We start from the raw sequence: 26,997 nt of genomic DNA, 5'->3' as shown, positions 1-26,997 counted from the left end.
TAAATGCTAACTACCCGTTTTCTTTTAACCAAGACTCGAGACTGTTTTACGTTCATATTCATAAAGAATTCAGGTATTTAAACACTTATTCACAAGAATTTTCAACGTAAAAAAGCTCTTTGTGTTTCCACTCGGTCAGCTTTGATGGAGATAGGCCCCCTATGAATCGGCCCCGCGTCCCATCAATATATTATGATGGGACGCGTCATATTAGCCTTTTGGCTAATTCCGGTACATTTACATTGTTATGGTTTTATTTATCTGCATCGTCCCTCTGAAAACTAAATTAAAATTAAATAAAGAGTATGGTGAGGGTTCCTGTTCAATAAGCCATTTTCATCTAGCGAGTTTTCACTTTTCAATCAACAACCGACAGTTGATCGGCATCTGTGGCTCCCCTTATTTTATTATGTTCATGTTTAATTATTTATTATTTACAAGTAGAGGAATCATTCTTTAATGACATAGTTCTGGGTTTAAATTCACGTGTTTTGGGAAAGTAAGATTACAAAATTGGCTGTGGAAAAGACGGTTTGACTGTTCATGTGAAGTACGGTAGTCAGAAAGAGGGAGGGGGCAAGACTAAAAGCAGCATCCCGCCCCCATGCCATCCTACCTCAGTGGTAGTGTGTGTGTGTGGCGACGTGGTAATATAATTACTGCTGGGACACTTCTATTCCCAATGATCCATTTGCGTCAGTCAGGTTCTTGAGGCCTCAGCCAATGAATGTATTCTCAGTTTCTCAAGGATAAAGAGATGACCCTCTCCTAACAGTGGTATCTATTTCATGTGGCAGAAGCTCCTCTTGTTCTCAAGGTAAATCCCTCGATGAAAACTTTTACCCAACTACCGAATGACAACTTTTTTTGATGCAAGGGTAGGGTGATGATTTATGGCTCATTAAAAATGAATGCAAATGAGAAGTCTGACACACAGCACAGCTTGTATAGTTCCCGAGTTGGCCCACTTTCTGCCTCTTTTTTTCCTCTCCACCGCACAAAGCCTAGCGTCTGGTTTTATTCAAAACAAACGCAGGATCCTCTTGAATCTCTTAAGTTGCAGATCAACACGAAACTCTTCGGTTTATCCCAAGGACTCCCTTCTGTCTGTGGAGGAATCATTTTGACAGTCTTCTCAAATGGATCAGTCCATCCAAAACGTCCCAGACCCAAAACTGATCAATTGATCAAAAATGATCTATTAAGTCATCGGTGTTCCCCATTAACACTTTAGATTAGGCATGTGCCCGTTACCGGTTTGAACGTTAACCTTGTTTTTTAATTAAGTCATGGTTAGCAAAAACGCTGAATTTTGTAAAACGGTAGTGTTGATTAATTAATCGCAGATTTATTGTGCCTCTGTTTTCAAGTTAGCAAGTAGAAGGCAACTATTATTACCTGTCGGTTATAAAATGTTTTTAAGGCTGCGATTAACGCTCGTTTAAAGGAAGAACGAGACACAACCCTACTAAATAAAAACATAGTGGGCCCTGAATACACTGTTACGGTGTCATTTTTGGACCGTATAGGAAAAAAAACTTTAAAGCGCATTGGTGCACGGCTTCTGGTTTCTCGGCCCCAACATGAACTATAGCGCACAGCCGCCTTATAAGCACAGATTTTCAGGGAGAGTTGCTGCAACGGACCCGTGAGTCTGCAGTACTTGTGCAGGTTTAGTTAATGAATTGCTGTTGGATAGTATGTGACAAAACCATTTAAACATAGGAAGCATTCCAACACCAATTTATTAGGAGTAGTAAATATTTTCAAAATCTGGTTTAGTTGAAACATTTTTTTTCATTGTGAAAAGTGGAACGCTGGGCAACATAGAAGTGGTTCACTCGTCTTCCTCATAGTATTGAGGTTGAGGGTTCAAATCTCTTCTTGCGTGGTTTCCATTTTTATTTGTAGGCCTGTCAAGTCACCACTTAGGTTTTTGTTGTTCTCGTCCTTCTTGTGGACACTAAATTTGCCTCCATTATTCATGAACCAACTGTCTTGAAACTAGCTGTGTAGAAAGTAGCTGCAATATGTAGCATGGGCTACTATCTATCGATCCCATTGTTTTGTTTGGTTGATTTTTTTTTGTTTGTTTTGTTTTTTTTTGTATCAGGGCTGTTTGATTAACTTAGATTAATGGTAATTTAACATACTTATGCTGTACCAAATGTTTTTGTTCTGTTTAAAATTAAGCATGTTCAGAAATTGATGAATGGTTTACCATTTATTTACCCAAATTTATTTAAAAAAAAAAAAAATGTTAGAGCTCCAATCGCAATACTGTGGTGCCGTGATATTTTTGCTCAGGGTTATCGTACAGTCATTTACGATGAAGACAGAAAAAAATAGGTGGTGCCACTGCTTAACATTTCTGTTCATCCAATTGAATAAAACATAAGATCAATCACCTTGTCAATGCACCAAGAGAATCAATACGTATTTAATAGGGGTGTAAAGGTACACAAAAATCTCGGTTCGGTACGTACCTTGGTTTTGAGGTCACGGTTCGGTTCATTTTCGGTACAGTAAAAAAACAAATGCAAAATATAGTGCTAGTTGTTTGTTACACACTTTTGTGCTTTCAACAATAGGAACATTAGCCTATACAAAGCTAGAATTCTGCTCAAAAAGTAGTGGGTACTTAAAGATAATCCAACATCCAAAGGTTTCTTTCTGAAAGAAAGAAGAAAAAAAGTCCTGTGCTAAAGAGAAAAGCAATCCCAATGACAAAGATTTTAACATGTATTTTACAAATGAAATGCCTCAATGATTTTTTTTTTCTTATGAATGGTTTTCAAAAGCTTTATTGGTGGATTTTCTCAAGTTAAAGCGCCACACAGAAATTAATCAATTTAATTGTAAAGGCAGGATGTGTGTATTATTCTTATTATTTAATTACATGTGTTTTAGCTCATTTCAATGTATTTTATTTAAATGGGCTATTATTTACTTTATTATTTGTTTGTATTTTACAAATGTGATGTAGTTTTCATTTATATTGTATATATTATGTTGTAGAACTTTAGTTCCTATGTGAATATTAGTTGCTACTTGTTTTGTTGTGGTTGGAGGGTTTTGTATTGAACACGGGGCCGTGTTGGTTATTATTATAGCAGAGAAGACAGCTGTAAATCAACAAAGACAAGTCAACTGTGCCCCGATCTACCACTCAAGAGATCTGATGGACTCAAAAAGTAGGTTACGATTGCCTATTAGTTTGAAAATCCACCGGATCCACCGTATTATTACACGAGTGACTTCCGGTCTGCCAGATCCTAGCTACCGGTAGTCGTATTGACGCTGGAGGGTCGCGTCTCGCGTCAAATAATAAACTCTGCCGTTCTTTTCGCGTGCGTCGCGTCGAGCCGCTTCTGGGACGCATCTAACACGCGGTCGCACTGTGACTGGGGTGCATTGGCTGATTGACTCTAACGCCCGCGTTTCACTGCGTTTTCACGGCGGCCACGTTGTCGCACCGTTGACGTTTCTGGACTGTCCTACTCTGTTGGTCCTCATTATAGTAGAGAAGATGGAGTAAATATAATCTACACAAAGAAACTAACCCGATCGACTCACAGCCTCGAAAAGTAAGGGTTATATTACGTGAGAAACTCGTTCGGTACGCGTCCGTTCCGAACAGACTACCACGTACCGAAACGGTTGAATACAGCTACGTTCATACTACAGGTCTTAATGCACGAATCCAATTTTTTCGTGTTTTTCCGATTCGAGTGAGGCATTAACTTGACGGTCTGAACGTGACAAGTCGCATAGAACTGGACCATTTCAAATCCGATCTGGGTCACTTTCGTATGTGGTTCAAATCCGATCTGGGCCACATTTTTCCAGACTGTCGCGGCGGTCTGTACTGTCCAGTCTCTCAAATTGGAAGTCATGCAGCAATTACGTCATCAAAAAGCAAGAGACGCGCCACGGTAGCGATGCAGCTGTGCATTATTAGCGCCTAGCTAGCCTTGAACACAGCTTTTTAGGAAGGGTCGGACTTGACAACAGTCATAAAAAAAATAAAAATGGGTTGAGGATAAGCCTGAGAATGATCAGTTTTCTGTCTGCTCCATATAAGCAATATTTCAACATTGCTTACACAGCCGAGAGTCGGGGCAAACTGCGCGTATGTGTGTGTGACATGCACGGACAGTGCGTGCATGCTATCAATCCATATACATTGAATATAAGCCTAAACTGGAAATATTTATGTCTGTTATTTGTGTCCTCTTTTTAAAAAGCAAAATATGATATGCCTGGAATGACGGATGACAGCCAGCATGTGTGGTCATTTGTTTTGATGCTTCTGCGCATGCGGGTCGTCTTGCTCAGCGCTTGTCGGACTCCGAATTAGTGCGCATGCGTAATACTTGAATGGTCTCAGTGGACAAAGGCAGTCTGAACCGGCACGCCAAAAAAACAGATATGACAAAAAATCGGATTTGTGCATTAAGACCTGTAGTATGAACGTAGCCTACTATTACATGTACCGTTACACCCTTAGTATTTACTACATAAGCTAAAAGTAAATTGCTATACATTTGTTTGTACATGATTATCTACTTTATGTATACTACCTGCATTAAAAAAAATAAGAGTTGCAACCATAGGTCTCAGCTTAAGATTGAAAATAGAATTGGAAAGCTAATTTTAGAATCTCATACCGCTTCATGTAATTTGCAGACTTTAAAGAAGCTTCAGCCAGGTCTAAACGGTTCCACAACATACCGTTAGAGCCATTTGTATTAGGTTAACTTCTTGAGCATCATTGCGTTCATTCCTACCTACTTGGCATGCCATGTGGAGTAAATGTAATTGACAGATGAACAGGCTAACCACGCAAATCACGTTAACAACATGGGAATGCCTGTTTAATGAGTTAATGTCTTAACACGGTACACCAGAAATGAGAATTTATTAGAATCATTGGTTCCCTCACATTTACACGTGATACACAAGGGGGTTTTCAGTTTAAAGAAGTACAGATACACGTTGAGGTTACGAAGGAACTATTTTGTGTAGTGGCCTAAGAATACATCAATGGCACGCGTGGTTACCATTATAGTTACGGTTTTCTATTGTATTGATTTAAGTGTTTTTCATCTGTTGTCAATATAGCACATGTCCTGACTTGTGGACAGCTTTAGGTACCATTCTGTAAACATCCTCCGAATCCATTTCCAATGCCACTTATCTAGGGCATAGGGTATTGTATTTACTACAAAAACGGCCGGCCACTTATTTACACACTTATCCATGCTTTCAATTTTCTCGCAGGCATACAAAATCACTTTTCGGGGAGATTACTCGTGCATTCTAAAACGATTTGATTGTCAGAGCATTCCTTGTACCTGCAGGGTATGTTTAATTTTGCTTTGTCTTAGATCTCAGGCCTTTTTGCCTTTTCAGGGGCCTCACCATGTCTGACAATGAGTGTGTTTACATGCACAAAAGATATCGACTTTCCAAAAACGATCTATGCAAATTTTTATAGCCTTTGAATTAGACAATGTGTATATTACGATGCCATTCTTTTGCAGATCTAACAAGGATCACGTGGAAATGACGAAAAACGTCCCACAAAAGTTTTATTTTTTGGGGTGGATTAGCTGTCGATTGAACCACAATGAACAGCCCACCTTCAGATGAAAAAAACTGATCCACTTTAGCTGTTGCACCTCTCAACCCTGTGAAAACAAGTCTTCATCTGGAAGAACTTCCATAAGTCTGCTTGACCAGGACCTGACAAAAGATAGACCAACTTCTTGCGTCTCCAATGCGATGGGAATCCACAAAAAAGCTTCACATCCTCACAGCAGGCAATAGTTCGGCAAATGTTCTGAGTTCAACCAAAATGTGCACATGTAATTGCACCCATTGGCTGAAATCCTAACAATGTACAAATCTGCTTTACTTAGCCAACATTTGAGCGGAACGCCGTCGAAAATAGTGGAGTCGGTGTCTGTTTGTTCCCCATGATCACCTCTTAGTTATATGTAAGAAACGATGGAAATGGTTCCATAGAAATTTATTCTGCCCAACTGGCTGGTGCATTGATTTGCATGACTGTCTATCATCAGATGGACGTTTCATTGGGGAACAATGATAATACCAATGCCATAGGGAGTGATGGTGCCCGACCCTCCCAGGAAGCCTGCAAGCTGTGTTAAGTGTGGCAGCAGCCTTTTGATGTTGCGCGCACACTGCAACTCTGAAATGGTAAACAGCGATGATGAACTGAGATCTTCCTCCAGGGGAAATCCACAGTGTAAGGATATTAGAGGATGTCATGCATAATGTGTCTCAGCAGCAGCACCAAGTTTACACTGATCTCACAGCATGGTTGGAAAACACTAAGGATCAAGATATGACAGATTCTAGATATTCATTACTTCCACATTGTTTGATAACCAGCAGGCTGTTAAAACAAGCGAAAAGTAAAGAAAGGCAGTTGGTACTATATGCTTCGAAAGGTCCCCTCTCCAGTTCTAAGTGCTTTTATAGCCTGATTGTAAAGGATAAAAAAAAAGAAAAAAAAAAAAAAGTCAGGTATGAATATTTCATTTTCTCTTCCCATTTTCATCCTTCCCTCGATGCCTTTCTACGCTGCATTGCATAAAGCCTTATGCAATCTGGCCAGCCAGGATGGACCATGAGTCACATCGACACTGAAGGGGGCCAGCTCAACCAGCATTGATTTTTCATTTTCAATACAATAGATACATACCTGTTTTTTTAGTATGTACAGTAAGCAGAGTTAGTTACTCAAAAACGTAATATATTAAACATTACATACAGTAATATTCTCAGAAATAGAAATGTCTAATATTACGTTATTACTCTGAAGAAAGTAGTTCTATTACTAATAACGTTTTTTTAAACATTTATTTCAACCAATATAGACAGAAAAACTATAGTTAAAAATGAAAAAGAGAATGTATCGACAAATCCGCAAAAGGGAATGTACTGGTAGAGAGTGAAAAGGCAGAAGCAGAGCTTTTAAGAACAAGTCATCCCACAATACATATGTAATACAGTAGAGGCCAAAGGTTTGCACACACCTTCTCTTTCATTTTCTATATCATGACTAGGGCTGCAGCTATCGAATATTTTAGTAATCGAGTAATCGACTGAAAATTCTATCGATTAATCGAGTAATCGGATAAACTTTTTTTTTTTTCAGGTAAAGAGCAATTATAAATATACATGAGAAAAAAAAGACATTTAATCCAATATTGAACCATTTTCAGTCAATCAATGTCTTTATTTTCGATGTATATTGTTGAAAACAGCCAACAATTGCATTTCAGATGTGACTAGAAAAAAAAATTCACTGCTTTCACTCCAAAAACTTCTAGATCCTATAAAAAAAACAACATTTTTTTAGCTAAAAATGTAATTACGCTTGATAACACACATCACTTGAAAGCTACGTGTTTTTCCCACGTGTTTCAATTTAATTTCCATGCGTGTCAAGCTATTTTTAAGTTCTAGTTAAGTTTTAAGTTAGTCTAAACTGTAAGTACTGATAGGATTTTGAGTTTTTGCAGTGTTTAAAATAAATGTATGATACCTGCTGTATTGGAGCAGATTAGGGACCAGTACTACTTGGTGTTTTATTCAGAAATGACTACTGAGCTAAAACTGACAGTTAGCTTTATTATGTTTTAATTTTACATCCTCATCATTCTACAGCGCTGTGTTTTTACAGATTAAATAAAGCCTGTATGTAAGACACATTAGCCACGCATCGACAGTGGTCATAATCAATAGAAACCTAGCCCTCCGAAGGGCTAACGTTACGTGAGCGAGTGACAGTAACGTTATATTTATTAGCGATGAGAAGTCTACTGCTTAAAGATGGCGGCTGTTTACTAACGCTGCCCAGACGTGGCCGAGTCTGTCATTTCGCATCTAATCCTAGATGCTATAAATATCTATGAGACGCATCGGACACTACCTGCTACCACATTACCATCATGCGGGCGTAGTTTTTAGCAACGTCGGCGTAGTTTGTAGCGGCTGTCGGCTGCGGTAAGTTTTTTTTATTTTGTTTGGGGTTTTTTTTTTGCTTCTTCCTCTACGCACGTGACGTGAGCGCGTTGTCCCGCATTAAAAGTAGTCTGGGCAAAACATGACACTTAGAGCTGGCAAAATGAAACGATTCTTCAAGGTGAATAAAATTACTCGGATTGGTTTTTAAACTCAAGTTACTCGAGTTGCTCGAGTATTCGTTTCAGCTCTAATCATGACTATTGACATATTACACATAGATTCTTACTGAAGGTATCAAAACTGTGGATGAACGCGTGGAATTTTGTACAGTAAAAAAAAAAAAAAGGTGAAATAACTGAAAAAAATGTTTCATATTCAAGTCCCTTCAAAGTACCCACCCTATGCTCAGATTACTTTTTGCACAATCTTGGCATTTTCTCGATGAGCTTTAAGAGGAGGTCACCTGAAATTATTTTCACAGTTACCAGGGGTAATTTGTGAAATTTCTTGCTTTATCAATGGCTTTGGACCATTATACAGTGTATCACAAAAGTGAGTACACCCCTCGCATTTCTGCAGATACTGTATTTCAGTTGATCTTTTCATGGGACAACACTGACAAAATGACACATTGACACAATGAAAAGTAGTCTGTGTGCAGCTTATATAATAGATTTATTTTCCCCTCAAAATAACTCAAAATATAGCCATTAATATCTAAACCCCTGACAACAAAGCGAGTACACCCCTTAGTAAAAGCGTACATCCCTAAATGTCCAAATTGAATACTGCTTGACATTTTCCCTCCAAAATATCATGTGACTCGTTACAGGAGTGCTGTCAGCATTGCTGCAGAGATTGAAGAGGTGGGGGGTCAGCCTGTTAGTACTCAGACCATACATAACCTACATCAAATTGGTGTGCATGGCTGTCACCCCAGGAGGAAGCCTCTTCTGAAGAAGGTGCACAAGAAAGGCCGCAAACAGTTTGCTGAAGACATGTCAACAAAGTACATGGATTACTAGAACCATGTCCTATGGTCTGAAGAGACGGGCAGGTTTTCTTGTGTACAGTCTTCAGAAGAGGCTTCCTCCTGGGGTGATAGCCATGCACACCAATTTGATGTAGAGTGCGGCGTTTGGTCTGAGCACTAACAGCACTAACCCCCACCTCTTCAATCTCTGCAGCAATGCTGACAGCACTCCTGTATCGAGTCACATGACATTTTGAAGGGAAAATGACAAGCAGTACTCAATTTGGACATTTAGGGATTTACGTAGTTCCCGTGCGGTGTACTCACTTTTGTTGCCAGGGGTTTAGATATTAATGGCTATATTTTGAGTTATTTTGAGGGGAAAATAAATTAACTCGATTATATAAGCTGCACACAGACTACTTTTCATTGTGTCAAAGTGTCATTTTGTCAGTGTTGTCCCATGAAAAGATATACTTAAATATCTGCAGAAATGCGAGGGGTGTACTCACTTTTGTGATACACTGTATGTGTTGCATTAAATGAGGTTTGTCGAAACCTTTGGCCTGCAGTGTATAAAGTAACACACACACTTTAAGAAAAATATATTACACATTACACACTCCTATGCATCACAGACTTGAGATGGAGATCAAAATATGGATTAGTGTTTTTCAAGGTCTTTATTACGCCAATGTCGGAGCTCGTTAATAAAAAAGTAATTTATCACACATCTAGGTATGTTGCTGTTAAAAAGTGCTTTATAACAGCAAGTGAAATTTTTAATGTAACGGACGCTAACTTGCACTCCACACAGCTTTCAAGCAGCGACGTGGTCGACAGTTTCCAGCTAAGTCTCGGAGCCTGCAGCCTCCGTGTCCTGGCCGAAAGCCGCAAAACCCTGGTCAGCCCCGGCCGGACTTTCACGGGCTTCCGGCGCCACCCCCCATCAGCTGATGGGAGCTTTTCTCAGCAGTTATGGCACACACACGTATGATCCACGACCAACATATTGAGGTCAGTTAGCAATAAAAGTGATAGCCACACGCCACACAGATGACATGTATGATGCAAATCACCATTACTGTGCATATTACACAGGAAGACCAGGGCCAATTCCAACAAGCAGAAAAAGAAGCCAGAGGGAGAGTAGGCACTTTTGAGGGGAAAGTAAGTGATGGAACTCTGTCGTGGTGACGGTGGTATTTAAACTAGCAATGTAATGCAAGTAACGAGCTTGTAAAACTGCAATATTACTTTTTTCAGGACAGTAATTCCTTACACTACTCGTTACTGGAAAAAGTAATATTACAGTAACAAGTCACTTTGTAACGCATTACACCCAGCACTGACCGTAAGAGGCAGTGTTCATACATGTTCAGTTGAATTAAACCTCCTTCTTAACAGTCTTTGATTATTTCTAGGGGGTTTTCTCACGTTTTTGTGAAAAATACCTTTTCAAATCATATCTTACCATACAATTCTATCCCAGTTTATCGAATGTTTTCATTAATGCCAATTTGACAGAATTTGTGATATTGTTCTCAATCCATAAAATTTGAATTTAGATCGCCGTGTCACATGAATACTCTGTCCAAACAAGCGATGGAGTGAGACAGAGGCAGAAAAGCCCAAGAGAGATTGTTCCACTGGTCCTGCCGTTTTCCTCACCGGAATTATCCTTAGTTGAGCTGTTTCCTAGTGATATCTGGCTTTCAGATCAAAAAGCAATGACTATTTGACCACCCTTCCATAAAAAACACACAAATTCATTATAGATAGTGTGTAACAAATAACAGTAATCACCTGTATTCTCTTGATTCCCTTTTAACCAACATATTTGTTTTATTTTGTTTTCTGTGGAACCTATCCATAGGATTGCGCAAAGGGTATTTTTTTTTTTTTTTTTTTTTTGTGTGCAGTTTTTATCCTCTCCGTGACGCAGCAAGAGAATCTACAAGATGGTGCCAAAGGGCTCCCCAGACAGGAAAGTGCCAACAAAATAGGTTGAAATAATACATCTCGAAAAGATACATACAGTATGTATACAGTGGTACCTCGACATACAATCTTTTCGACATCCGACGTGAAATTTGACTCGCCATTTGTTTCTACATCCGACGACATGCTTGAAATATGACGATTGATGACAGCGCCACAGTTACTTTGTTTTCCCGCAAGACTGACGTACTAAGGATTTTCTTGTGAGAAATCAACATGGGTTCCAAGAATGTTAGTGCAGGTGGCAAAAAAAGGAAAAAGGTGAGGCTTACCATTGAAAGTAAGATGGAATGATACAAAAATATGAGCATGGTGGGCGTGTCCGTGAACTGACTTGACAATACGGCCGTAGAATGGTTAGAACAGTGGTTCTTAACCAGGGTTCGATCGAACCCCAGGGATTCGGTGAGTAAGTCTAAGGGGTTCGGCGAAGGTAAAGAAACGGAGAGCCCTATTTTCGCACGCTGATTAAATCTAGGCAAAGTGGCTTTTTAGACCTGGTTTTGGACTGGTTTCCTCCCAATTTACAGGCTTAAGGCCGAGTTATGCTTCCGCGTCAGACCAGCGCCGTCAAAAAAGACCTGATTTACGACCCTACACCGTAGCCTGATGTTTACCTATTGATTTTTCAAACCCTAGCGTCACGTTAATGCATATGACGTGACGGACATGAGCTGTGATCGGTCCACTCAGACTGTTGTTTCCGGTTCAGCGCGAAATCACCGCCAATGTAAAACATTTTTCTACACGCAAAAATGGACAAAGCCGACGGGAGTATAACAGAAGAGCAAGTCTCGTCAAGACATATTAAGATTGCCAAATGGCAAGGTCAGCGATTGAATAAAAAAAATTTAAAAAAAAAAAAAAATGGAAGAACCACCGAGACGTGTGTGTTCGGAATCGAGTGGCCACACGAAACGGTGACCCAATCGGCCAAAAAGTGCCAGCTTTTTATCACTTTATGTCGTATTTTTGGTTGGTGCACTTCATCATCTATTGTGTACATATGTTTTCTGTGAGTCTGTGACTTATTTACGAGTCACACTTCAAGCATATGAAGAATAAAGCTCAGGTTTGGTGTCAAAAGAGTTGTTTTGATGTTTTATTTTCAACAACAGACAGAACACACACGATACATCATCACTGATTGAGAGTGCCTCGGTGCTTTTATCATAACGTTAACATCAAGGCTTCCAACGCAGTTTGGGAAGTTCCGTAGACGGCAGAAATCTGCTACGGATTCCCACTAGCTGGTTGTAGCTCGACGCCAGTTTGAAGCTAGCCGCCACTGCTAGTTGGTTTTCACCCGAGGCTAGAACCCTCTATGCGGCATCAAAAGTTGGACAGACTGCCTCGAAACCGTCTTCTGCGTCGCTTGCGCCTAAACATTTGTATGATCAACATTTATTCAATGTTGGTGAGCTGAAGATCCACATTCAAGCGTTCCATCTAGCATTGTTTATTTTTTTTCTCCGTTAAACTAGACAAGAGGAAGTCAACAAGCATGCCCAAAAACCATACAAACATAACCACACACCCCTCTAGTGGCTTGGTGGTGAATTACAGAGCAACGCATCACCTGGCCGGAGAACCATCGGATGTCGATTGACGCCGTAGTCGCTGCGCCGTCACCGCAACGCGGGAGCATAATTCAGGATTTAATCTATTTCTTTTTTAACTGCTAGTCCTCGATCTGATGGGAGAAGCAACTGGTTTGCTCAGTAGAAGGTTGATTCGCACTTGGTATGAGAGAATACAGAAGGTCAAAGGGCAGCGTGGTCTCAAATTTTGACCTGTTAATAAAGCATTTGCAAAAGTATTAGCTGGCTAGCTTTGATGTATTGGTTTTGAATTTGAAAATTTAATCAAATTTGATCAAATTCCGAAGGGTTCGGTGAATCCACATGTGTACTTTTAGCAAGTTTAGGAACCACTGGTCTAGAATCTCGACAGACCTCCGCCGACCTGCGTTCGCCAGTCTACATAAGTTAAGGCGACAATTATTATGTGGTAACATCGCCAAAAATTCGCCAGCTTCATCAGGTTTTTAATCATTTACTGTATTTCAAAACACAACATGCCTATAGACCCTACTCACCTATGTCACAAAATGGGCGTGTCGCTGTTTCCGGCCGCCATATTGTACCTCTTTTTCAGACCTATTCTCATTGTTTTCAATTAGTCGAGCAAGTTATAGAGCAATTTATGGAAGCCCCGGTGTTATCTGACGCTGTAAACTCATTGGATCCGTTGCATAAAAGGCGTTACGTGGAAAAGCTTCAGTTTATCCATTCGCCAGATCCGTATTTGATGCCTAAATCGATGTTTTTCGACCCGCTGGCTTCGCCTGACATCTGATATCCTGATATTTACAACTATCTTGTCCACACAAAATCAGCCTATTCTCACGAAAGTTTGAAAAACTTAAGAGCTTGGAGGCTTATAAATGCTACGTTGCTGGTTGGGTGAAACATGTCCTCGTACACGAAAATTCGGCAGGAATCTTGTGCTCGGAAGGTGAGTTACGAAATTTTCAATTCAAAATCTTTTGTTCTTGCTAACATCCACTGTCAAGTCTAATGTATTTCATATCATTTGTCAATGGAGCTAGGGCTTTTAATGTTTATATGGTTTAGCGATAGCACTCTCACTATATACATATAAAATACGTAATAAATATGAAGTGCGATAGCACTACTCCAGATTGTCCCTAGTTGAATTTATTTTTTGGCTTTTGACCTCAATAGTGAAACTGTAAATTAATTGTATGGCAACTGTCTGATTATCCCCTTATAATTATATATTTTCAGGTAGTTCATTCAAAACGTCTGAGTGTATGTTGTTGGCGATTAGCCTAGCAATGATCTTAATTGTGGTTGTCAGCCCAAAACCCTCTAAATATATATTAAATGCATCTTACCAGATATAAAATGACTACTACATAATCTGTGGTAGTCGTTTGGAGCCCAGTTTTCTCGTCGAATTGCAGCAGTCAATCTCGGTCTCCTCTTCGGGTCTCTCGGAATACGGTAAAAATTCAAGTCTCTCCGTCTATCTTCTCTGTTTTTGCAACCGACCGCCACACACGACTTCACCATTTTGATTATTAATGTTAACGAGCAGAAAAACACGCCATAATAGGAGGAATTTACGAAGCGCTAATGCATTAACATGACTAGTATCCGGACAACATGGCGCGGGGGCGTGGCTGTGACGTCACGTGAGTAGGGTCTATTGTCCGCCCCAGCTGAACAAAGTGAAAGTAAAAAGTCCTCCCTCCCTCACTCTGTCAAGTCAGCCACACGGTGCGTTCAGGTACACTACACAAAACACATCCCTTTTATTAGAACTACATTTGTTACATTATTACAGGTATTATTATTATTATTATTACTAGTACTATTATTATAGTATTATTCCGATTTTTATTCATAATTTATTTGTTTTGCTCTGTGTAACTGCTATTTGCAATAGTACCAGCAGCATTTATTAAGGATTTAGTGTTGGTTTTCAGGCTGTGGAACGAATGAATGGGATTATAATGTATTCTTATGGGAAAATCCTGCTCAACATACGACCATTTCGACTTACAAACAACGTCCTGGAATGCATAAACTTCACATGTAGAGGTACTACTGCGTTGGGGAGGAGCAAAACATTTTTGACCAAAACAGTCTCCAACAAATGTGATTATTTTTTTTTCTAAATCAAATCATCAGTAAGATTTGTTTGAAAGGGTAATGATGTACAATTAGTTTAAAAGTTTTTACGTAACACCAAACTGTACTACTTTCCTATTGTGACAAGGCTTTCAGAAATGGCACAAAAAAACAACTTTTTTTTCCAGCAATTAACTTGAGGATTGTTTATATATAAACTAGGGCTGTCAAACGATTAAAATTTTTAATCGAGTTAATTACGGCTTAAAAATTAATTAATCGTAATTAATCGCAATTAATCGCAATTCAAACCATCTATAAAATATGCCATATTTTTCTGTAAATTATATATATATATATATTCTGTAAAATAAATTGTTGGAATGGAAAGACAAGATGGATAGATACATTCAACATACGGTACATAAGGACTGTAGTGGGCATTTCACTCTACTGTCATTTAAATCTGTCTATGCTGTCCTCACTCCGAAGCATCTACTTTTTCCAAAGCTAGACAGCTAGTGAACGACGCCTTAATAATCAGACTTCTTCCTTTTTCATCTGATTAATAAAATGGCCTCAAACCATTGTCCTCTTTAGACCATCGTAAAACTACAAAAAAAAACTACACAAGCATTGCATTAGCAACAACGTTAGCTTAGCACGCTATACAGGTTCACTAAACATAAACAAAAAGCGTATCATACAAAAAATATAACATTTTGCTTACTAACATAATATGTACATTCTTTACAACAACCATACTTCCGGACAAATCTTGTCCAAGGATCATATAAGCACAACATTACAATGTAGGCGTCAGCCCGAGACGTCGTGCAGCCATACTGAAATGGCAAGAAAACAATAAACCATGTCGCAAAGCGACCACAAGAGTTCGCTGTTAGACAGCACAAAAAGCCTTGCTGTAAAACTTACCAAAAGGCAGAATACTGTCTGAGCCGGACATGTGCGTTAATTGTGTCAAACATTTTAACGTGATTAATTTAAAAAATTAATTACCGCGCGTTAACGCGATAATTTTGACAGCCCTAATATAAACATATAAAGGTTAAATTTAGAAATAGTGCAACACAAATATGCAGGGATACTGTATATTGATTGCTGGCCTTGTTTCCCATCAACATACTTTATGAAAAATAAGATTACGACATTAACATAGCTTTGTAGATAAAAGGCTACCACAGGAAAAGAACACTGTTGTACAGTGGTGCACTAAAGGTCTGTACTAATTACTGTACTGTGTCCCATTAATTGTAAAACTAAGAATTGTTTCAAATTACTAGGTTGAATATTCAGTTCAAAATGACGGCCTTTAGAGTCTTATGGTCACAGCGTTGGGAAGATGCAAACCAAAGGAATTGCACGGTGCCGACAGCTGTCTGGTAGAGATGCAGACACCATTTTCACCTCGACAGGCAAGCTGAGTCGCAATCAGCGGGCAGACCAGACACCTCGCAACAGTCATGGTGCCCCTGGTGCTATGAGCTGAACAGAGCCCAATCAGGGCCAAAATTGCACTCTCTGAATCAGGACTTGAATTTCAACTGTATGGGTGGTAAGAGCCTCCACAAAAAAGTCTTGAGACATGGAACTGGAGCGTGTGTGTTTGTGTGGGCGTCACTTCCCTTTGCTGTCGTAATAGTTGATGTGTTTGCTGAATAATGCGAGGACTCAGCTTACCTCCCGTCGCCTCCGGCTGTCTTGGTTCACAAGGCTCCTCAGACAGACAGAAAAACAAGGATATCGCAGGCGGGCCGCCCTCTTCCTGCCGGGCTTCAACTCTTCCTACAGCTACTGGACTGAACCAGTGTGAGACAAGGAACAATTGGTTTGTTTGTCCGCTGCTTGACAAATTTGAAATATTACTTTAGTGTGACTCAAATAGGACTTTTAAAGGGGGCATTTAATGGGAAATCGATCTGGTTAAACTACTTCTGTCCCAAGTAGTCCTATTAACGTAAGAGTCTTTGTGGTAGTGGGGTACAGGGTCAGGAGTGGCTCATTTCCATGAAATAGGAAAGTTCTGCCAAAGTCAAAGCATGGCGAGGAGGAGATATGCATGATGAGCAGGTTTTTAGTTGTTTTTTCTTTTTTCTTTTTACAAAAACAATCCACGTGCAAAAAAAGTTCAAAACAAGGATTGTATTTTCCTTGTGAATGAGGCACGTCATCAGCAATCTGCTAAATTGCTCTTGTCAACTAAGTACAATGTCAAATACAATAACACTACATCAGCACAACCATACCACGTCATCAAAAGCTTTGCTGACTTACTTTGGGGTTTGACATGATAGTGTTTTCATGGCGTTAGCCCATGGCTTGAAAGTGGCAGGTCTCAGCCTAGTCTAGATGCCAATTCATGGGTTGACAAACTCAGTGTGGAGGCAATATAGTATATAGTAGATTAGCTTGTAACGAGGACAATCTGAAAAAGTAACATCACCATGAAAATCTCACAGCTTTGATGTCTTGTACCTATACTAAACACCAATAACCTCATACATTCTCAGGCAAAAAAGCTTGCTGTGTTTTTTTTTTTTTTTTTTTTTGTGAACAAGCATGCATTTATGACTATAAAGATGGTTATTATTATCATGAATGCAAAAATAGCTGATTTTATTGCTCTGTGAAGAACAGAAAAATACTAGCTGGTTCTAATAATTGTAATAATTGTATTCCTCAAACCCAGGCCTGGATCCGATTTGTTCCGCCACTGATAGAAGCCTACATCTTCATCTACATTTGATTTTTTTGTGTGCATTCATTCCCTCTACTTTTTGGGAATGAGGCTAAATTGTAGTCGTAGAACCACATATAAGTGGCATGACGTTTCAAGTCATTTAGATTAGTGCTGGTCTGGGACAGTAAATAGCTCATCAGTCAGAAATTGGGTAGTCTGTGTAGAAACGTTTCAATTCTCATCATTCTATTATTTGCGAAAACAATGACGGTTTATCAACAGAATACAAAGGGGGAATTTAAGTCTCCAGTGTGAGATGCTTTTTAAGATCCACATAGTCGGGCATCAGGAACTCAATACAGCAGGGTATATTAGCAGTCATGCGCATCTTTTGATCTAGTAAATTAGATTATAATATATTCCTTTGATTTATGTTTTTTTTTCTTTCCCCAAGTGTCATTAACATTCTGTTAAAATGCAACTCAGCAAATAGATGTCTCTTTTAAGTACTGTTCAAGAGTTGGTTTCATTGAGACACTTTATAACTCAATAGTTTACCAGCAACCAGCTTGTGCCTGATCTGAAGCCTTATGGACTGTGCTGTAATAATTATGCACCAAACCACCAACACATTTAGAGCTTGCTGATCTTCTCAGCAAGCCCACTTAGTCATGTAATCATCCAGATTGTGATTGTACAGTTTCTCCTGCACACTCCAGAAAAAAGTGAGTGGACACGACATTTCACAAAGGTGCTAAATGACTTTGCAAAGTCATCACCTCACACTTACCCCGTTTCCACCACAAGTCACAACAGAGAAGGTAACTATGAACATGGCTGAGATGGAACAAGGAGGAGCTTCATCATGGAGAGGGCAAGTATTGTGGGTAAAAAATTATATGAGGTTTCAAAAATAATGATATTGCATTCGATACAGAACTGTTGCCACCTTATTCTTTGTACAGATCGTCTTATGTATATCTATAGCTATATTTGATAAATATTTTTATATTCCAAAAATATATGGATATTTAAAATGCACTTCCATGAAAATTTTCTGATATAATAGTTCAAGGGCACGTTTTCAAATGTGTTACTTTTGGTCCACAACCACAATCTATGTTGACAGAGACATGAATTGTAGCGGTGGAAAGCAGATTAAGGTCAGATTTAGAGAAGGGTTCCGCCACAGGATCTTCCAAGTGAGCTCGGAAGTGCGGTCCAGTTCAGACCTCCTGTCAGGATCGGTCATCAGAGACACAGGGAAACGACAATGCTGGCCCTTAAGCTGCTCTGCCCTGATCAGCAGCACATGTGCTGAGTTAGCCAAACCCGGTGGCTTACAACCAGAGGTCTAAGTCAAGGGCAGGACAGTTGAAAGGTCGTCACTTGCCGTCTTGCTGTACAAACTGGGCCTCGCTGAGCAATACTTTTACCCTCAGAGCTCATGCCAGGGCTAAGTAGTAAAGATGCTGCTTGGAAGGACTGTTTATTTGCCCTAATTCAATTCCACTTGGAATTGAAATATTTGCAAGACTGACATCACTCTTGTGGGTTCAGGTTATCGATGAAAACAAAAATCTAGACGAATGAGAAGGTGAAAGAGTCTATTACAGCAATTCAGTTCTATATTCTGAAGTCTTTGAACATTGTTTTAGCACTTGTTATTTTCAAACATTTCATGTACGTACGTAATGCAAGCAAATTAATAGAATCATATTTTTGTTCATCTAATCTTGAAATACCCTATTTGTAAAATGTACCGTATTGGCCCGAATATAAGACTGTTTTTCGCATTGAAATAAGACTGAATTAGTGAGAGTCTTCTTATATTCGAGGTCTAAACATTATACCCATTCACAACGCTAGATGGCGCCAGATATCATTGAAGCAAATGCTGAACTTGAGGAGTAATGATCTGTCATGACAGATCTCAACTGCTCTCAGGTTTAACCAGTTTGTATTATTTTATTGCATTTTTTTCCCTTATTCAGATTTGTTTCAAGGTTACAGTTACAGTTAGACCTCACTTTGATGGTTAAGGCAGTTATTGCAATTTTGTTGTTTTATCACAATAGATTGGTTTATTTACATTTCAAAAAACAGAAGCCATTCATTTATGAATGTGATTGCACTTTAGTTTACATATTTAAATGTTCAGATATTAACATTTGAATAATGCAAAATAAAATGCTTTTTCTCTCAAATATATTGTTATAATCATTTGTTTCAGATGTACTGTAAATATTTTCTGTATAAAAAATATTTAGGTGTTCAAAAAGTCTTTTTTCAAACTTGAGTCTTGAAAAAGAGGTGGTCGTTTATAATCAGAGCAGTCTTATATTCGGGCCAATACGTTATTTCTTACAAGTTGCTGATGGTGTAGTTGTACATCGCCGGAGCGCGAGATCAATTCCCACTCAGAGGCGATGTGATTGTGAGTACGAATAGTTGTATCTCTGTGTTCCCTACAACTCACTGGCAACCAGTTTAGGGTGTAGTGCGCCTTTCGCCCTAAATCAGCTGGGATAAAGTGTTGAAAATGGATGTATGTTGGGCGAGCGTGTGCCTTATATTGGCCTGTGACGTCACCCAGGTCACGCCCACTGGCGTGACTTTGTTGGCATTTTATTCTCGACCTTTGTGCTGCGCACACGTAAATATCCAGGTGCTAAGCACCGCCCTCTGGCGGTCAGGAGGAATGAAGTAGAACGAGAGTTACTTCTAGATAGATTTCTTACAACATGATTTTTTTTTTTTTTTTTTACTTTAATGCAACAAATGAACATGAAATATGTTGTGACTTGTTTTATGAATAAAGCGAATTCATTTCAAACTATTTTCTGCATACAGTGGCAACTCTACATATAAACTTAATTTGTTCCAGGACCTGGTTTGTAAGTCAAAATGGTCGTATGTCGAGCGGTATTTTTCCATGAGAATTCATTATAATTCAATCAATTCGTTCCGCAGCCCAAAATCAACATAAACCCTTCATAAGTACTGCAGGTACAATTACAAATAGCAATTATACATAGCAAAATAAATTACAAATACAAATCAGAATACTAAAAATAGTAATAATGTGACGAATTGGGTTCTAATGCGGCGGTTGTGTTTTGCATGCTGTTCCTAAAAGCGGAACGTGACTGACGAGAGAGTGAGAGAGGTGGAGGGGTAAGATTTTATTTTTTCTTTTCATTTTGTGTTACTGTTGGAGTCAGCTGCGGCGGACAGTAGCTGTGTTGTGTTGCACAAGTTGTGAAATCAATGAAAAAAAACCTGACAAAGCTGTTTTCCTACTCACACTTCTTGAGTTGGTTACAATCGAATGTCGATGTGTTCATATGTCGAGGTACCACTGTACTAACTAAAGTAATATATAATGCATTAACACTTGATAGAAAAAATATTTTTAATTCTGAAGCTAAATGTAATATTGTGATTTCTTTTTCCCGTGATTATATATAGGAATAGTCTTTAGTATAAAGTGTGTACATTATACTAAATATATATTTCTATTTATTCGAGATGTGACCGAAGATTCGGCGCCGAAAACAATCAGCCAAATATTTTTTAAAAATGCATTATCAGTTTTCGGTTTAAATGTATCGAAGACCAAAAACTTACAGTATCACCGAATAGTGTGAAGAACCTTAGTGCTCCTGTGATGACGTAATCAAAACATGGTGAGGAGCAACATGCTGTCTTGTAAACACTCCTGGCTCACAATCAACATGTTTGTGGTTTACAAGTATTTTGAGGTGTCAAAGAAATATGCTATGATAGCAGTCTGTAAACTCTGTTCTGCTGTAGTGTCCAGAGAGGACACTACGCCAAAGAATTTCTCCACCTCAGGTTTAATCAGCCAGTTGTCTTACAAACAATACGACAAATATAAGCAGCTCACAGAAATTTAAAAAAGAAAAAAAGAAGTCGCTCCAGTCATACTGCTCACATCATCCCTCTGTGGCGGAGGCTTGCGAGAGGGTGACTTTTCCTCGTGATAGTGCCAGGGCAAAGGGTAGTAATTGGAGAAAATGTTTTTTTTTATTTTTTTATTAATCAAATTAAAAAATATATCGTATACATGTATGTGTATTAATCAGCCTTTCAGTTTTCCTCTCAAAGCTTATTCCATTCGTCATTGCACAGAAAACAGACTGCACCCTTAACTGGTTGCCAGTTAGTCAGAGGGCACAAACAAAAACTGACATCCATTCCCACACTGCCTGCGTCAAAATCAGGCGAATGCACCACAACACCATCAGTTACTTAGAATAATTATATTATTTTATGTAATTATCAGTATTAGTTTATTTTAAAATATACTTACGTACGTATAAAACATGTGAAATAGCCCCCACACCCATTCCTCCAAAAAGCTCTTTTTTTAGGGGTGGTAAAAAAAAAAAAAAAATGCATGCGCCACAAACACTAAACAAAAAGGGACCCGGGAATTGAAGACTTGCTGTGAGATACCAAAGCATATAGTCCTAGCCTGACACACTGCACACATGGTGACCCATTTATCATCAACCCAAAAGTGTAAATAATAAATATGTCAATATAAATTATTGTGATTGTTCATCATAGAGCAACGGAAAAGATTTCATACGATGTGATTGATTGAGGAGCTTTTTTGAAGGGAGATGGCATCCCGTAAACTGCGTTGTAAAACATTATCTGTTAGGCTCAAGATTCTGCATGCGACCTCCAGGTCTCACAGTCGAACGCTGGAATCTCCATATTGATGATGGTGCACTGACACACAATGAGTCATGTTACCAAATACTTTTTTCAGTCATACAGGGATATAGTTTTCACTGAGTGTGCTTGATATCGCTTTTCTTTGATGTTAATGCAAATGTTAATTAAAAAAGAATATTTCTATTCGCTTGACATTTAATCACAATGACAAAGAAGTGCAGAACATCTTAGATTACGTAGTTCTTTCGTGGATCCAATGAGTTTTCCCAAACGCAATATGGAAATGTAATAATCAATTTCAATAACAGAACAATTTTAATGATTAATTCCACATGTGTTTTAGAACAATTTAAAGGCATAAAATTAAAAACTAACTTTTTTTTTTAAATCAGCAATAAAATATATCCGCACCAAACTGGCACACTTCCTGTATCTTTCTGGGCAAGACTTCTTGAGACTATCTTGAGTCTACTCAAGACAGGTATGACTAGGAGTGGGAACCTCTTGGTACCTCACGATACAATACGGTTTGCGATACAAAGCTCAAGATAACTATGATCCTACGATACAGCGATAGAACGATTATCGAAACATTGGTCAGGAAATCATTCTAGGATATTCTAAAAACAGCTAATAAACAGAAAAATAAGCTTCTGTTGTGAATTGGAATGAGTTTATCACTAGTAGACGTCCAATCCATTTGAACTGGGAGGGTGGCAGCGAATGAATGTTCATTCGCTGCCATCCCTCCCACTTCAAACGGATTGAGCGTCTATGGCCATCAGTAGCAGCCAATGCCAGGCAATGTGGTAATTTTGGGCCATTTAAGATTATTTACCTGTTGATTTTCAGTTACTTCCTGTTCATTTTGGGGTATTTTATGGATCACTTCCTGTTCATTTTGTGTTACAGAACAGGAAGTGACCTAAGAATTACCCAAATGAATAGGCAGTGACTCAAACTCAACAGGAAATGACCTGGAAATGCCCTAAAATGAACACCATGTGACTTATAAATGCCCTGAAAATCTGACAGAATGACTGTGAATGCTCTGATTTCGAATGAACGAACGTTCCCAGTCTAAATGGATTGGGTGTCGAGCACTGTCAAGGCAGCCTTAGGGTTAACTGAGACACTATTATGGTGGACGATTTTGGTAGCAACTTGTTGGTTCCTTTTTTTTTTTTTTTTTTTTTTGACATTTTGACACCTTTTTAAAATGATATCTCGATTCTTCCAGGAGCATATCGATAACCTTTTGGGATACAAAGTATCACAATTTATCACCATTTCGATATTTTGTCACACCCCTAGGCAGGACTAAAAAATTTGATGGCACTGGCTTCCAGCGGTGGATTTTTGTTTTGTTTTGTTTTGTTTTTTTAAGGGCCGGCGGTCACTACAGGACTCAGCCAAATTTGGGTGTTATGTCTCGCCACACTTACTGACTGTACAATTTTCACCATTGGAAATGACAATTTTGAGATGGGCTTGCAATCAATTTGCAACCTCGAGTCTGTCCAACCACTTCCCCGGTCATCTGATGTTCCAGCCAATCAGGAGAAAGAGGCGGGATGCGGGAGCTACAGACGTGACCAGTAAGCAACTATGTTTGAATACAACGTCAGAGTGCAAAGCGGTTCTAGTAGACTGGTTAATTTCTGAAGTTTGGTCAGAAATAGACTTCATTTCCTTATTAAAAGAATAACAAAGAACATCACGAAAAGCTACTATGACTGGAAACTGTGTTTTTGCACTTCCATGAACCAATACTGTGGCTTAATGTGGATTGGTTGCCTTCTGGTAGCGAGCCAATCAGGGGAAAGAGATGGGAGATTCAGACGTGACCAGGAAGGAACTATCTCCTTGAATACAATGGTGAAATTTAAAGTGGGTTTTTTTGTAAGTTTTGTCTGATATCATTAAAAGTTTTTTTTTTTTTTTTTTAAACAAGAAACAACATTTTTACAACTGTAACGTGAAGAGCCAACATCCAATCAGCAGCGGAAGAGAGGAGCCATCACCCAATCAACAGCCATATATTTTTTTAAGGTTCCTCCCATGAAACACGTTCGGAAAGTCGATTGGACCTTTCCCAGACTGATATGTGTAATATTTATATTCGTAGTGGATATAGGGAACAATCTGTAATCTGGCTTGCCAGGTTACAATTTGCAAAAGATTTTTGATTTGTGAAAATACTGTTGAACCCAATGACAATAGCATAAAACTAGTGTCTTGTATTTTCCTCCAGTGCACCCTGGGTTCAAGCTTTTCTCCTGAGAATAGCCCTGCACCAGGAAAGCTGAGTTTTTTCACTTTATATTAAACGGTCGTTTTCCCTCCCTGACAACCGGCGTTAATTGCAGATCCGACTCGCCCACACACTCCACATTTGTGGTGGAAGGGGAACGCTGAAGCACCGGGCTAAGGTGAGAACGGAGTGTGCAGTGAGAGGATGCTGCAGCTGCCCCGTTCTTCACACATCTCCCTTTCTGGTCTGAACTTTGGGTAAAACACACTGACATGTACTAAATACACTTAAAATATAAAAGGACTAAAAACGCAGTTGCAAGAAAACTGCGAACTACAAGGAGCGGTAACTTGAGTTACAAGTTTTATATGTGGAGAAATAAAGCTCGTAAGTCAATTTTCCACAGAGTTAAACTATAAATTAAAGCCATTCATTTATCAATTTCAGCGCACTCCATCCCCGGGAATTGTTTATGTTCATTTTATAAAGAAAAACAGCATGGTAATTTTTTATTTTGATTAACAGTAATATATATATATATATATATATATATACACATACGTATTAGGGCTGTCAAACGATTAAAAATTTTAAATCGAGTTAATTACAGCTTAAAAATTAATTAATCGTAATTAATCGCAATTAATCGCAATTCAAACTATCTATAAAATATGCCATATTTTTCTGTAAATTATATATATATTCTGTAAAATAATTTGTTGGAATGGAAAGATAAGACACAAGATGGATATATACATTCAACATACGGTACATAAGGACTGTAGTGGGCATTTCACTCTACTGTCATTTAAATCTGTCTATGCTGTCCTCACTCCAAAGCGTCTACTTTTTCCAAAGCTAGACAGCTAGTGAACGACGCCTTAATAATCAGACTTCTTCCTTTTTCATCTGATATATTAATAAAATGGCCTCAAACCACTGTCCTCTTTAGACCGTAGTGAAACTCCAAAAAAAAAAAGTACACAAGCATTGCCTTGAAAGGTGGAAAAGCGCTATATAAGTATAACGCCATTTACCATTAGCAACAACGTTAGCTTAGCACGCTATACAGGTTCACTAAACATAAACAAAAAGCGTCTCATACAAAAAATATAACATTTCGCTTACTAACATAATATGTACATTCTTTACAACAACCATACTTACGGACAAATCTTGTCCAAGGATCATATAAGCACAACATTACAACGTAGGCGTCAGCCCGAGATGTTGTGCAGCCATATTGAAGTTATTGAACTGGCAAGAAAGCAATAAACCATGTCGCAAAGCGACTACAAGAGTTCGCTGTTAGACAGCACAAAAAACCTTGCTGTAAAACTTACCAAAAGGCAGAATACTGTCTGAGCGGGACATGTGCGTTAATTGCGTCAAATATTTTAACGTGATTAATTTAAAAAATTAATTACCGCGCGTTAACGCGATAATTTTGACAGCCCTAATACGTATATACATATATATATATATATATACATACATATATATATATTTATATACGTATATATACATATATATATACATATATACACATATATATACATATATATATATATATACATATATATATATATATATACATATATATATATATACATATATATATATATATATATACATATATATATATATATATATATATACATATATATATATATATATATATATATATATATATATATATATATATATATATATTTTTTTTTTTTTTTTTTTTAATGATACAAGGATCTGTGGTTTCATTCGCTATTCCAGAGGCAAACATTAATGCCAATTTTCAAGCATGTTAATGATGGAACCTCAACAGAATCATTATATTTTCTGCTTTTAATGTCAAATGTCCCTTTTTTCAATAGTGGAATGAAAATTACAAAACTTTTGCGATTTTGCAATTAACTGAAAAATTAATAAACCAATTAATCAATTACTTCAGCCCTACTCCATTCTTTTACCTTGCCCTACAAGAATTTTTATCATTAAGAATCCTTCATTATTTATTGCGTTTCATCAGTACTTTCCCAGAAATATGTTGGTTGGAAAGTATTTATTCATTTCTATCAATCCTCAGTTTCATTGAATGACTCAATGTTTTTTTAATTATTATTTACTGTAATTACAGTTTTGAAAATGTTATGAACGCAAGAATGAATAAACTAGTTTTCAAAATAATTTAAAATCCTTTCTCTTCATTTTTCTATGCAGCCTGAAAGCATAACAGTGCCCCCACCATTCATCTATGGTATTTTCAAAACTCAAGCTGAATATTTCCATCACGGGAAAGACAGAAACATTTCAGATCACTGATGGTGACCAACAGCCACAAGACAAGCAAGACAGACTAATAACGTTTCTCTCAGGTGGACTAACAGGCCACATAAATTGCTCAAGTGATACTCATCCACATATTACACATAAAAGTTCACGTGACGCGAATCATCAGCAACATTACTGCAGCGGGGGGTAGCACATGGGCCTTAATGACTGCAGATTGGAGGCTTCTTTATTGCTTCTCCATCAGAAATAAACATCAGAGAGGCCATCATGACCAAAGATAAATACCAGAAGGCTACAATAAAGCCGCACAACTCACTTTGGAAAGTATCATAATTTTTGGACTACAAACTGCACTGAAGTTGAATTTTACCCCCCAAAAATCATATCTATTCATAAATAAACAACACTG

At 38.3% G+C, this 26,997-nt stretch overlaps 1 protein-coding gene across 7 annotated transcripts in view; it reads right to left on the bottom strand.

Annotated features, from left to right (window-relative positions):
* The window catches only part of mef2aa (myocyte enhancer factor 2aa), a 238,983-nt gene that overhangs the window by 114,417 nt on the left and 97,569 nt on the right, over nt 1–26,997 (bottom strand). For 2 of the 7 annotated variants that reach the window (XM_057837430.1, XM_057837428.1), the window contains exon 2: nt 16,336–16,454. The exons of the other annotated variants lie outside the window; for them this stretch is intronic. The gene's annotated coding sequence lies outside the window, so the exon portion shown is untranslated. The remainder of the gene's footprint in view (nt 1–16,335; nt 16,455–26,997) is intronic. 7 annotated transcript variants of the gene reach the window in all.

The sequence above is a fragment of the Corythoichthys intestinalis genome, chromosome 5 (assembly GCF_030265065.1).
Source record: "Corythoichthys intestinalis isolate RoL2023-P3 chromosome 5, ASM3026506v1, whole genome shotgun sequence".
In the NCBI taxonomy this organism is placed as follows: domain Eukaryota; kingdom Metazoa; phylum Chordata; class Actinopteri; order Syngnathiformes; family Syngnathidae; genus Corythoichthys; species Corythoichthys intestinalis.
This window is presented reverse-complemented; position numbering and strand designations above follow the sequence as displayed.